Here is a 13,724-nt window from a genome sequence, read left to right as displayed (position 1 = left end):
AAGAGGAGATTTTGAGCCAAACTTAGCTAATGGAACAAGCTGAAAGATTAGAAATATATGAGGCTCAAAGTGAGAAAATTACAGATGGGATGAAAGACTTAATAGAAGGAAGAGCTGATCTTGCACAAGAAATTGACAAGTTTGGCTTGGCTTTACACAACTTGGATGTAGATTTGAGTACAAAGGTTGATGCGTTCAATGCCCAACAATTTAATGATGAGTTGTGTGAAACTGAAATAAATCTTCTAGACCAAATTGAGGAGCTAAAATGAGAATACCAAGCATTAGACCATATTTTTCTTGAGGATGCCAATGTTGAGAAGAGTGTTCTAGAGTCATGTGAGAAAGTAGATGATATTATATTTGAAGACTCTAGTGTGGGTACATATGAGGATGTAAATAATGACGCAGATCTAGAGTTGGAGCGTATTAGTCATCATTCCATGCATTTTTCGACATTGTGTTTGGATGATGATATGGGAATTGAGTCATTCGAGCCTTTGGAGGAGCCAACAGACGAGGAACAAGGTGCTTACATTCTGAAATTTATTGTGCTAGAGAGAAAGAGTTACATACCTCATCTGAAGGCCAAGAAGTGTAGAATGCAAAATTGGTTACTTGCCCCAATTACATTTATCCCACCACCCCGCGAGCATAGCAAAAAGCTTGAAGGCAAATTAGGGGCTCAATTCATAAGTTCGAGGTAGAGGCAAAAAGTGGTTCAAGTCGTGCCGCGACGTTAAATCAGGCGCTTGTTGGGAGGCAACCCAGCTTTACTGCTCTTTTTATTTTTATTTTTTTATTTTTTTTATTTTATATTATTTTTGTAGTGTTGTTTTATTTTGTAGGATTACAAGCATAGGAAGAAGAGCCATTGGAAGAGTGCAAAAGTGAGCTAGATGGTAAGAACTAAGTGTGGGGTATCCACACAAAGGACCATGCTTGAGGAAAGTCTGAGTACCTCGTGAGCCGCTATTGCTTCGGCCTTTGGCCTTTCAGGGAGTTTCTTGTCCACCCTCATTATTGTTTTGCTTTATTTGTGCATTGGGGACACTGCACTCTTTTAAGTGTGGGGTGAGAGAATTCCTCTAGATAATTAGTAGTAGTATGTTAGTAAAAATGCTAACTTCTTATTTTGATTTTTGCTTCTTATTTTTGTTTTCGTAGTTATGTAGTATTTAGTAGCTTAATTGATTTTTTAAATGTGGAAAATAAGAAAAAAAAAAATAGAAAAATTGAACTTTTCACAATGATGGATCTCTTAGACAGTTTTCTTGAGGGATTAAAGTCTAAACAAAAATCCAAAAATAAGTCTTTTAGTTTCCTTTAGGTAGTAATAATCCATGTGGTTTTTCTTTGTACCTCGGTTATTTTTCGCGGGATATAGTTTGAACCGGGTAGTAGTTTAATTTTTATTTTTTTAGAGTAGGCCTTAGGAAAAAATGGAGGAAGAAAGATGAGATTCCTAGGCGCCCTTGACTTATTTGATAGTAGCATATTTAGGCTTTGTCATGTGTAGTATCTTACCTATATTTTGAAAGTGATCATGATGCCTTTATAAATTGGATTGCATGTCTCGTGGCGCCTATGTCTCGTAGTCTTGACTTATATTCACTTTGTGCTTAATGCTTAATATCTTGTGGCTCCGTGAATACTTGCATTAGTTTGAGAGTCGGAATGAGACCGTCCTTAGTGAGTCATGTGCCATGTGTGAAGTGAGATTTTTATATAGTCCATGTCATTGTACTTGTGTTTAGAACTTGCCCGGAATGTGAGTCGAAGCAAAATTTTAGGTGAGACTCGGTTTGAAAAATGATTTTAGGCTGTCTTTGTTCTTTTTGAGTTTAATGCTTATCACAAATAAAATGTATCCCTACTTAACAATTTTGAGCCTTTAGACCTTTATTTGGCACCCGCATTACAAGCCTATATCCCTTTTTATTCTTAATTGACATTATTTGATCCTTTTACCTTTTAAATCACCTTAATTATGAAATGAGCGCTAAAAGAAGTAAGGAGGGAATTTGGATGGCTTTCGAGTGGAACCAATGAAAGGAAAAAATGTGCACTTGTTTTGTAAAAGAATACACCACTAGCGAAAATTGTAAAGAAAAAAAAATCTGAAAAAAGAAAAGGAAAAATTTAGATGAATAAATTGATATCTTGTTCTTGCTAGTGGGTACGAATTAAAGTAGTGCCTAAAGAAAGAGGGAGTGTTGTTTAGGATGATTTTAGTTGTGAAATTGAAGTTGGGATTGAAGAATATGCGCTTAAAGTTAATTATATGATGCGTTAAAGTGCTTAGGAGGGTTAGCTACTATTCCTAAATATATCCTACCTGTCCCTTAGCCCACATTACAACCATGAAAATGTCCTAATTGATTTTAGATCGAGCGAGCTTATATTAGTAGAGATTTAAATTAAGGGCAAGCCTATGGTACCAATTGCATGCATATGACCTCTTTTGTGAGAGTGAGCGATTTTATTTGATATATATGAGTCCTTAAAATATATTTGAGCATTTGATTTGAATGTATAGATTCAACTTACTCTCATGTTCTTATTATGAGGGCATATGGTTTCATGAGGGATAGGTAACGTTATTAGACTTCTCTATGATGTTGGGTGTTCAAGCCATGAGTGCATGGTGACACTGAGTCGATTTTAGAGGCTAGGATTGTTATAAGCATGTCGTCTTTGTTGTGAATATTTTTGAAGAAGGCATAAGGGAAGTGTAAGTTAATGCATATGCTCTAGTTTAATTGTTGCTATCAACTGTGGTCATTGGTGTAGTGTGCTTTAAATGTGGTAAATATAAAGTGCTCAAGAATAATGTTAATTGTTGGTTGCTCGAGGACGAGCAAGAGCTTAAGTGTGGAGTGGTGATGTTTGGCTAAAATTACATGTTTTTGCATGTAATTTGCCTTGCATTATACCTCGATCTTGTTAATATTTGTGTGAATATTTGTGACTCCAGCTTAATAATGTTATTTATATGTGTAGGAGTCAATTGGAAGTGATTTGGGGAGTTTTCATACAAATTGACGTCAAAAAGGGAAGAATTTGGAGGAAGTATAAGTTTGGTGCCCAGGTTGGTGCTAGGCACCAACCAAAACGCCAAAGACAGAAGACCAAAAATTTTTCTATCATGGTTGGCGCCAAGCGAAACGCCAAAGGGCGTATTTTGTCCTAATTTGGCTGGGACTTGAGGATTTCAACCCTAAACATCCCCAACATGTATAAAAGGGGTTCTAAACCTATTTTTGTGGTGGGGGACATATTTTGGACGGGGATCGAATATACTTTGGACCTAGGAAGAGCACAGAGCCGCCGTGGAGGCCGGAATTCATCAGATTCCATCTTTCTTCCATCAAACTTAGTAATCTTTACGTTTCTTTGGATGAATTTTTGTTTTGCTACCATGTCTATGTGGAGATAAACTTCGCGTTCTATGTTTGTGGTTGTCATGAATATTGAAGTTTATTAATTACATTATCGTTAATTCAAGTTATTATCTTTGATTGTTTCTCTAATTCTGTGCATAATTGCTTAATTGTTTGGCCAGTAGTTGAGTTCTATTTACTATCTATGCTATGCTTGGGAAAGTCGTGTTTAGATTTAGAGTAGAATTAGAGAGATCTTGTTTTTAAACCCGTGGCTCGGGGAAAGATTTTGCGTTTAGGATAGGAATATACCTAACAATCTTGCTTAGTTGAATACTGTATTATATTTGTTCATGATAGATTCAATACCATAGGAATATAGGGTTGATATATTATGGATAGGAGGATAGTATTGTGGGAACATACTATTTATATAAACGATCCGGTCAACTAGCAGCCATAGATAATTCGGATTAACAGGTATAATTACGAACTCCATAGGATTGATAACCCAGCCACAACCCTGGAATCTATATCTCCCTTGGTTACGTATTTAAATTTCGCAATAGTAGTTGTAATAGAAAAACCAAACTTTTGATTATCTTGGACAGTAAATTGATTTTAGTTTGCTTAGTTAACGATTAATCTAAGTCTTTGTAGGTTCGACATCCGACTTTCGAGTAACTTTATTACTTGACGGCCACATATACTTACTTGTACTTGGGGAACCAACAACCACCATCGAGCTATAATCGGTGGGCAGGCCCCTATTGGGAAGTACTACAGTATTTTCACCACCATCAAGCTATAATCGGTGGGCAGGCCCCTATTGGTCAACCTCTGATTAGATGGTAAGTTATATACCAAGCCTACGGTGGCCGAGCGCCTATGAACTATGCCAGAATGGCCGAGATACAGAGCCTAGTATGGCCGAGCGCCTATGACCGAGCCTACTACGACAAAGCAATTACATGTACCGAGCCTTATAGGGCCGGACAACTATTTTACATACTATATTGAGAGAATTGAGTCAGTATCAGCAGGTAAGCATATCTTCAGATTATCTTTGACTCCTAGTTACTTTAAGTTATTATATTATCAGTTTAGTTTCAGCTTTCAGTTAGTATGTGTCCTTACATACTCGGTACATTATTTCGTAGTGACGTCCCTTTTGCTGGGGACGCTGCATTTCATGCTTGCAGGTCCTGCTAGACAACTGGATAGACCTTCCCAGTAGACATAGTCACACATCAGCTTGGTTGGTAAGCTCCACTTTACCAGGTCTAGACCTTGAAGTCCATTATATATATATATATATATATATATATATATATATATATATATATATATATATATATATATATATATATGCTTGATGGGTAGGTCGAGGCCCTATCCTGACCATGATACAATTCAGTTATCTCTAGAGGCTTGTAGATGAGTCTTGTGTATTTTGTATATCAGTATTGTTGCCTTAGTAGCCTTGTGTATATGTTCAGTTTGGTATTGCTGGTTGGAGACATTCATGGAGGCCTCGTCGGCTTGCACAGTTATGTATATGAGCTTTTGGGTATGTTTACCCCCAAATGAGAGAGACGTTATTTTCATATGATTCAGAATATGGCCCCGTCGGCCTCAACTGGTATTGTCAGCTTGCAGGTAGGCCTCGTCAGCCTAAGTTGAGGGATACCCCTCTAGAGTTCACAGTTACAGAGTGGTACGCTCGAGCCGAGTATGGCACCGGGTGCCGGCCACACCTCCCCAGTGTCACGACCCAAAATTCACTATAGGTCATGATGGCGCCTAACGTCACCGTCAGGCAAGCCAACGGTGATTGATCAATTTAATTAGTTATTTTATTACTTTAAAATTATAATTTTCATTAATTAAATAGTATGAAATAGAATTTACAGGGTAAATGATAATAACTACGTGAACTACAATAATGAACAACTAGTAGGAACCCCCCAAACCCAGTGTCACAAGTGCATGAGCATCAACTAGGAGATATAATAAAATACAACATCTACCTGGAATACAAGTTAGACAGGAGAATATAAATAACTCTGATGGAGACTCTGCAGGCTGCGGATCGTAAGATGGAATGCAGCTCATGGTGACGAGGGTCAACATCGACACTTTCTAGTGGTCCAATAAGACAAGTACAACAAGTAATAAATAAATTTGGGGTAGAGCAGCTAAACAATATGAACAAATATAAATACGAGGTACAATCCTCCTCTGAATGGTAAACTCAAGCTCTCACTAAACAGCTACCTCCTCAGTCGGAGCATATATACAATAGACCTTACCACATAGGTCGTCACGGTTCAAATCAGGAAAACTCACGTATACACTGGCTTCTTGCCAAATATTACGCACGATTTCATAAAAGTATTTTATAGAAATGCCGAGGCGTACGGACCGATCCCATCATAATATGTGCACTACCGAGGGTCGAACGGCACGAACACTAGATACATCTTTTATATTGCCAAGGCGAACGGCCCGCTCCCATGAGAGTGTGATACAAAAACCTGCCGAGGCGAACGGCCCGATCCCATCGTAATATGCGCAGTGCCGAGGGTCGAATGACAAACCATAGATGTATCTATTATATTGCCGAGGTAAACGGCCCGCTCCCATGAGAGTGTGATACAAAATCCTGTCGAGGCGAATGGCCGATCCCATCATAATGTGCGCACTGCTAAGGGTCGAATGACACAAACCATAGATGTATATATTATACTGCCGAGGCGAACGACCCGATCCCATTAGAATAAGAAGCTTTAACGGGTCCTTGACCCCACTCACGCATAGACGTGTGAGTTATATATTTTAAGGGATACCTTTAGATGAAAATGAATAACGCAGGAGAAATTCGTAAGAGGAGTATAATTATTTTGCAGCTAATCATGAAGCCCGTCGAATCTCTACAATAGCAAGTCTATCACTCTACACAAGTCTAGTCTCAAGTCGCAATGTAAAATAAAGGAACTTAATAGGCAAGAGACAACTCAAATAGTACATTTATAGCATGGAGGGAACCTAAGTCTACCCGGACATAACATGAATCTAGCTACGTACAGACTCTCATCACCTTGTGCATACGTAGCCCCCGCAACAAGTAGCATATAATAAATACATCACCTAGGAGTAGCTTCCCCCACATAGAGATAGACATGAGATTTACTTCGCTCCGAAATTTTCATAACCGGCTACAACGCCACTCTAACACTCAACTTCAAGCCAAACGTTCTGAAACTAGCCAAACAACGTGCAAATCAATAAAAATATACTCCAACGCTTACAATTTATAACAATTACCAGCTCGGCTCAAAAAGTCAATAAAGTCATCCCCTCGGGACCACGTGCCCGGATTCCAAAATATTTCAAAGGTATATATTACCCATAACATTACGAACTCAAATATATAATTTATTTCCAATTCCATGTCCAATTTCGTGGTCAAAAGTCCAAAATACCGAATTCTAGGTTTCTTTCAAAATCCCCCAATTTCTACTAATTTCCATGTTACAATTCCATATATATTCATGAAATATAATCAAAAGTGGGTTTGAAATGCTTACCCCCAAGAGGTGGATGAAATAGCTCTCCAAAATCGCCCCAAAGTCGGCTCCAAGAGAGAAAAATGAGATGAAATGAGCAAATTCCGTATTGGCTAGCATATATATTCTGCCCAGTCAATTTTCCGTACCTGCGGAATTCCTTGTATGCCTGCGAGCCCCCTTCTGCGAGAAAACATCTTGCTCCTGCGGAATCCCACTGTCAGCAGCCCACCGCACCTGCGGAAATTCTTCCGCTCCTGTGCAATCGTAGGTGCGACACAGCCTCGCGCATCTGCGCAATATTCCGCACCTGCAACATCAAAACCATGAATCGACGATCGAAACTTTCTTTAAACTTTCAAACATTCAAACTTCGACGAACGCGTCCGATTCATATCAAAACATTCCTGAATGATGCCAAACATTACGTACAAGTCACAAATCACGGTACGAACCTATTCCAAGGCTCAGAACCCCAAACGAACATCAATAACATAAAAATTCACTTTAAACCAAACATATGAAATTTTGAACTTCCAAAAATGCCAACTTTCCATAATAGACGCCAAAATGCTCCCGGACCACCCGATACTCAACCCGAACATATGCCTAAGTCCGAAATCAACATACGAACCTATTGGAACCTTCAAATTCCGATTCTGAGGTCGTTTACTCAAAGTCAAACCTTAGATAATTTTCCCAACTTAAAGCTTCCAAAATTTTCCCAACACATGTGAGCCCTGTTCTAACTCTCGCAATACCGCCATGACGAAAGAGATGCGTAGAAACTCGTAACCACTTGCCAAAACAATAAATCATGGGGTCTCTCCTCCTGACAAGAACCATTACCTCATTCTGAAATGAATAGCGATATTTTCTCTTTAATATAACCTACATAACTCTGATCGCACTAATCCCAGGTTCAATAATCTCATCTCACCCAGTACAAGCTGCTCGGGCAATAAGCCACCTCAAACGCTGTCTAGAATCTCATATGACGCCACCAAATCGCCAACAAGCTACAAACTCGAATGTGATACATAAGGAAAAATGCCCTCTGAAAAAGAACTATCCAACCCGCGTAACGGATAAAATGGCCAAATAGATGCTATGAACACTTCTCAGAGAATGAGAAACCAAATCCACAGGAACAGATATAGGGAACCATACTCAACATCTCACTATTGCGGTGTGCAACCCGATCCACACATGATGCCGTTGCGGCATGCAACCCGATCCAAACAATGTACCCATGGCGGCGTGCCACCCGATCCACTCATAACATTAAATAAGGGCATACCCATCAAGCCATAATGCTTCTACCTACGGAATACAGAATATCGGCCACAAGCACGCCAAGTGCAAAATATACAACTCTGGGGATACGGATAGCGTAATACTCCACAAACCCAAGCACAACTAAAGCGCGATAAATGACCTGCATCTCGAGAGCCATCCTACTCATATAACACCACAAGCTACAAGATACCTCAACACATGTGCGAATAATCAAGCCGTCTCAATTCGGAACAACTCCCACAATTCATAACCAAAGGAACAAAGCTCCTTCCAAGCATAAACTCTCACATTAACGACAGTACCATAATCTCCATGCTTGGTTTCAATCTTTTACAATCAAGTGACTAACATATCACACTTATATGATTTCCTCGTAGGATACTCGCCCACGACCTTTCGCACCAAGTAGCAAAGTCTGCACCTCCACACCACCAACCGCACTAATTCTGCGAAGCCAACTAAGAGTCCGCAATTCAATACACAAAGCCTCTTACACAGGACACCGTTCCGAGGTGACACTAAAGAAAAATACCAGCTTACTATGAATATCTGAACTCCTTCCTGCTCATCCGATCTTGCAACATTCTTGTCAACACCGAACCACAACCTTGATCCTCAACTTCAAATCCCCATGTCGCTCACTGCACCTGTCATGCCGCTATGCGAGAATACACGAATTCATCATAACCCTTGAACTACTAATAGAATAAATACTTCATTGGCTAGAAACCTTTCACTTAGCTCATTTCAGAAGAGCCTATGAGACACGCAACTGAATTTTCAAATCGCAAAAAAAATACAAACTCAAGTCGTGATATAAATTGTCATAACTCTTCCGGAATCCATTTACACCACAAAGCCATTTGAATCAAATACCTACCAAATCAATCAAGTTATGGTGGTTGTCATGCCCGCACATACAACCACAAACCACATGTATAATTTCACACGCCGAAGGAACTGATCATTGCCACAATCATGTTGATTCAACCATTACTAACCGACCCAACTTCTTTCAATTTACTCTGGACTTGCCTTAGAAATAATAATAGCTCTATTCAAAATATACAAACCCAATCTGCACTCATCCCGAATGACCCGAATCGCGAGACCACATCGTCTCAATGCCCATGAACTATCTCATACCCTTCTCAAGCGCACAATAGCATCTCCAACTGGTACACCCATTCTGCAAGACCGTCTGCGAATCCAAAGCTATTTCTCCCTTTCCTCTAATATTGTACCGCAGACCCAATGATAACATGGAACACTCTGACCCCTTTCATAATCCACTGCAATAACTCGATCCTTAACCACACAACGGACCCAAAATCATTAGGCACTGCACTTTAATTCTTGAACCCACTAGGACTGTTGTTGAGAGTCACCCACTCTGACCTGATCCCGTACATAACCAAACTCCAATGCTCTGCTAGCAAATGAACACCCTCTCAAAGAAGCAATCGGCTAAATTCTTTTCCTTGTACATTAAATTCATAAGAAGCATAAACTCCGAGTTTTCTCAAAATCTGCACCTGAATCAAGAAGGCAAAGTATAGCATTCATTCATCAAGTTCCTTGCTCGAATTACCCCTGATGTTTTATTTTCTTAGTCATAAATAATCCACCAACGCATCGATAACAAAAAACTACACAAGCAGACCACCATGCAATCCAATCGTAGACAATGGGCTCCCTTACTTAGCTTTAAGCTATCATTAGATAATGTAGAGCCCATAACGATTCCTTCTTCTCAATTACCATGATCTCGCACTTTTAACCCGCCAAATTTCTTGTAGCCTCTTTTAAAACTTTTCACGAACATTCTGAATTGTTAACCATACTCGTATACTCGACCTTCCACTTCGTAGTAAGTAGAACTCTTCGTAGAAACTTCATCAAAATCACACAACAGTCGACATGTTCACATGAGATAGCCCACTTGTGGAATTCCATACCGACATCTCCCAATTTTCCCAGAATGTATCCTAATTTTTGGCCTAATTCTTGTTCTGATGATTGATTCAACCTCTGATAAAAAAGATATACCTTGTTTATATTTTATCTCTTTAAAAAGTTTAGTAATGAGCATAACGGCCCTATTGCTATGATAGAGAGAAGAACCTATGATTAGCTTTTCGAGAAATTTCCAAACGAACAATTTCAATGAAATCTATCAATTTTTTATTTTACTATGTTCAACTATAGCTGCACTGGGTGCAACTACCACGAAATCAGTAAACCCTCCTGAGCCCATGCTCGTCCACCAGCTGTACTAGTCTGTTCCTTCCCTATTGACATCAACTGAAAGTTCAACAATACCTTCCAAACTCAAAGTAATGTTGCATCCGAAACGATAATCAAATCTTCACACACCTCTTCATTTCAAGCAAACTCCTTTCTGGCATATTCAATCTTTTTCCGTACAGCAACCACCCTTCCAAATATAATCCGTGGGCGTGGGTCACTTTCCACCATGCCTCCCAAATCACTCTAATCTTCCTTAAGGTATGTGGCTATCCTACCACAGAGTCCATATGCTACTCTGCCACTCCCACTTCGGTTAAACCCTCTCCTTTAAGAAACTTCTCGACCTCCACTTTTCATATTTGGCTTACTAGTAATTCAACCACCGCGAGACACCTCTCGCCATGTCCTTCCTCATACTTCGCTGCCCAAATGTTGCCTAATCAAATCTATACCTATAGCACCGGAACTAATGAATTTCTATCTCCTCTAAAACCTCCTAGAAGATCATCTTTCTCAAGCCATCAACGTTAGAAATACCAATTCGACTATGCACCGCTACACACCGCTATCTCTGACAACCGCTCCTCAGGAACCATTTCACAACACCTTTCCCCGAAGGAAAAATGAAAGAAAACCGTAGCACCGGCGAACCCTAATGCGTTCGAACAAGGATATTGATACCACATCACAAATGAGAGTTCCACAATGCTAAAAAATATAAAGTCTCATTACTTCATCAACCAAACCTGGACATCTATAGTCCGATTGGCTTTCCTCCGCTAGAATTAAACACTGAACCCCTAAATCATGCACTGAGAAATCCTCCCCTCAAGTCATTCACTGTCTCAACACATAAACGAGCACCCTACCATTACACCAAGATGGAGTGAGTTTGCTGATGCCTTTATGGACCATTTCTTGCCTGCCGAGACTAGGGCAGTCCGTGCCGTAGAGTTTGAGAATCTTAAGCAAGAGAGTAAGAGTGCTTGGGAGTATCACATGGAGTTCGCGCGTCTGTCTAAATATGCCATTCTTATGTTGCCTACTATGGAACCTAGAGTGCGCCGGTTTGTGCAGGGCCTTAGCCCCTTGGTTATCAATGAGCCCGCTACAACTGCCTTGAATTCAGATATGAACTATGGGAAGATTGTAGCATTTGCTCAAGCTACAGAGAACCGTAAGTTGAAGAATAGAATGGAGCGAGAGGGTACTAGCAAGGCCCGGTCCGCGGGCAACTTTGGGGAGTTATTTGGTGGAGGAAGGTCAGCTTATAGGGGAGGGTGCAGCTAGGGGTGGTGCACAGGGTTCAGGAGGACTCGGCCGTTTCTATGCTATGAGTGGTCGCCAAAGTGCAGAGGCTTCTCCAGATGTCGTCACAGGTATATTGACTGTTCAAACTCATGATGTATATGCTCTTATTGATATCGGTTCCACCTTGTCCTATGTTACCCCTTATGTTGCTATGGAATTTGGAATAGAACTGGAACAGCTTCTTGAGCCGTTCTTTGTATCTACTCCGATTGGCAAGTCTATTGTGGCCGCACGGGTTTATAGGGGCTGTGTTGTCACACTGCGCGGTCGGGACACCGTGGCCGATCTCATTTAATTGGGGATGATTGATTTTAATGTAATTATGGAAATGGATTGGCTTTATTCATGTTTTGCCAAGCTCGATTGCCGAATTAGAACTGTAAGGCTTGAATTTCCTAATGAGCCAGTTTTTAAGTGGAAGGGATGATAATATGATGCCAAAGGGTAGGTTTGTTTCTTGCTTTAAGACCACAAAGATGATCAGCAAGGGGTGTATTTACCATTTGGTCCGAGTTACGGACACTACTGCTGAGGCACTGATCGGGATCCAAGCTTGCACTACTATTGAGTTGCGAGGATGGTCGATGCAGTTTTACCCAACAAGGTCGGGATAGAATTCACATGGAGTTAATTGATTTGGAATTTGAAATAAAGGTTGTTATGCCAAATTGTATGAAAAGCCTTTATGTGCCTAAGATTGCCAAATTGCTCATATGCCAAATTGTTATTTGAGTTCATGTGCTTGTTTTTGCTAGCTACTGATGCCTTGAACCATTTAGAGTGACATTACTGAAGATTGAAGTTGTTTATAGCACAACAAGCATGCATGTAAGAATACATAGTTAACCACGTATGCATGTAACTCTCTTTTGATTCTACTCATTTATAGCATGATTTACCTTTATTGTGACAATGATCACAGTTAAACTCAAACATGTGTTAACTCTTGACTATTTATGGTATTTTACTCAAGTGTTTGCTTAAATTCCTAAAATGGTTGTTTATCCTAAGTCATTGGTGACTCTGAGTGACTGAATCACTCAAATGTGTATTTCTGGTTTAAGATATCATAATGGACTTTCTGTACTTGCACTAGTTTGTTTCATGGGCACCTGTTGTGGTTTACTATTAGGTTAATATTTCTTTTGTGCTTAAACCTCTGTAGAAGAATATGGTTCAGTACTTAAGGGTGTTTGGCGTGGGATTGACATTATTGTTGAGGAACCCCTCCTTATCCAAGTGACTCTCGTGAACACTGAAGTATCCATAGGGGAACCTTATAACTAAATATGGTTCACTCTAAGCCTATAATTACTGAACTTAATTCAGGGGGTTAGCATAAACGAAAATTTAGCTCTATTATATTTACTTTAGATCATGTTTATTGTAAACTTTATCTTACTTCACCTTTTATTTGCACATACTAATTGATTCTTTGCATGAATAGTCGACCCACTGAGTTCATTGATAACTCAGGCCCAAGTTCCATGAACTGGGCTGCTTCCTCCGTCGTCCCTTGAAGCCTGTTCAGTTTAGAGCTTAGCTGGGCCTGATTAATTTGTCAATCCAACATGAGAGTCCACCCCCTTTACCTCATTTGAAATTATTTTTATTATTATTGTGTTATTTTGTGTAAATGCCCTTCTGGAACTAACATTGCTATTAAGTATTATTTTTTTTCCTTGATTATTTAGCAAAAACTTTGGGTAAATCAAACCTAATAGGGTAAAGGTAGCTTTAATCAAAAAGATTACTTGCTTCATTAGTCTTAATGATTTTATGGAATATGAACGTGGTTAACCAATCTGTATCAACTAAGTCTTTTCATCTACTTATTCTTTTCCATACGAGCATTCATTTGTTTAGGCAATTTACAAGAATGCGAACGGTTTAGTTGGAACAGTCTTTGGGA

Source organism: Nicotiana tomentosiformis, chromosome 4 (genome assembly GCF_000390325.3).
Source record: "Nicotiana tomentosiformis chromosome 4, ASM39032v3, whole genome shotgun sequence".
In the NCBI taxonomy this organism is placed as follows: Eukaryota; Viridiplantae; Streptophyta; class Magnoliopsida; order Solanales; family Solanaceae; genus Nicotiana; species Nicotiana tomentosiformis.
Note: the sequence above shows the minus strand (reverse complement) of the source record.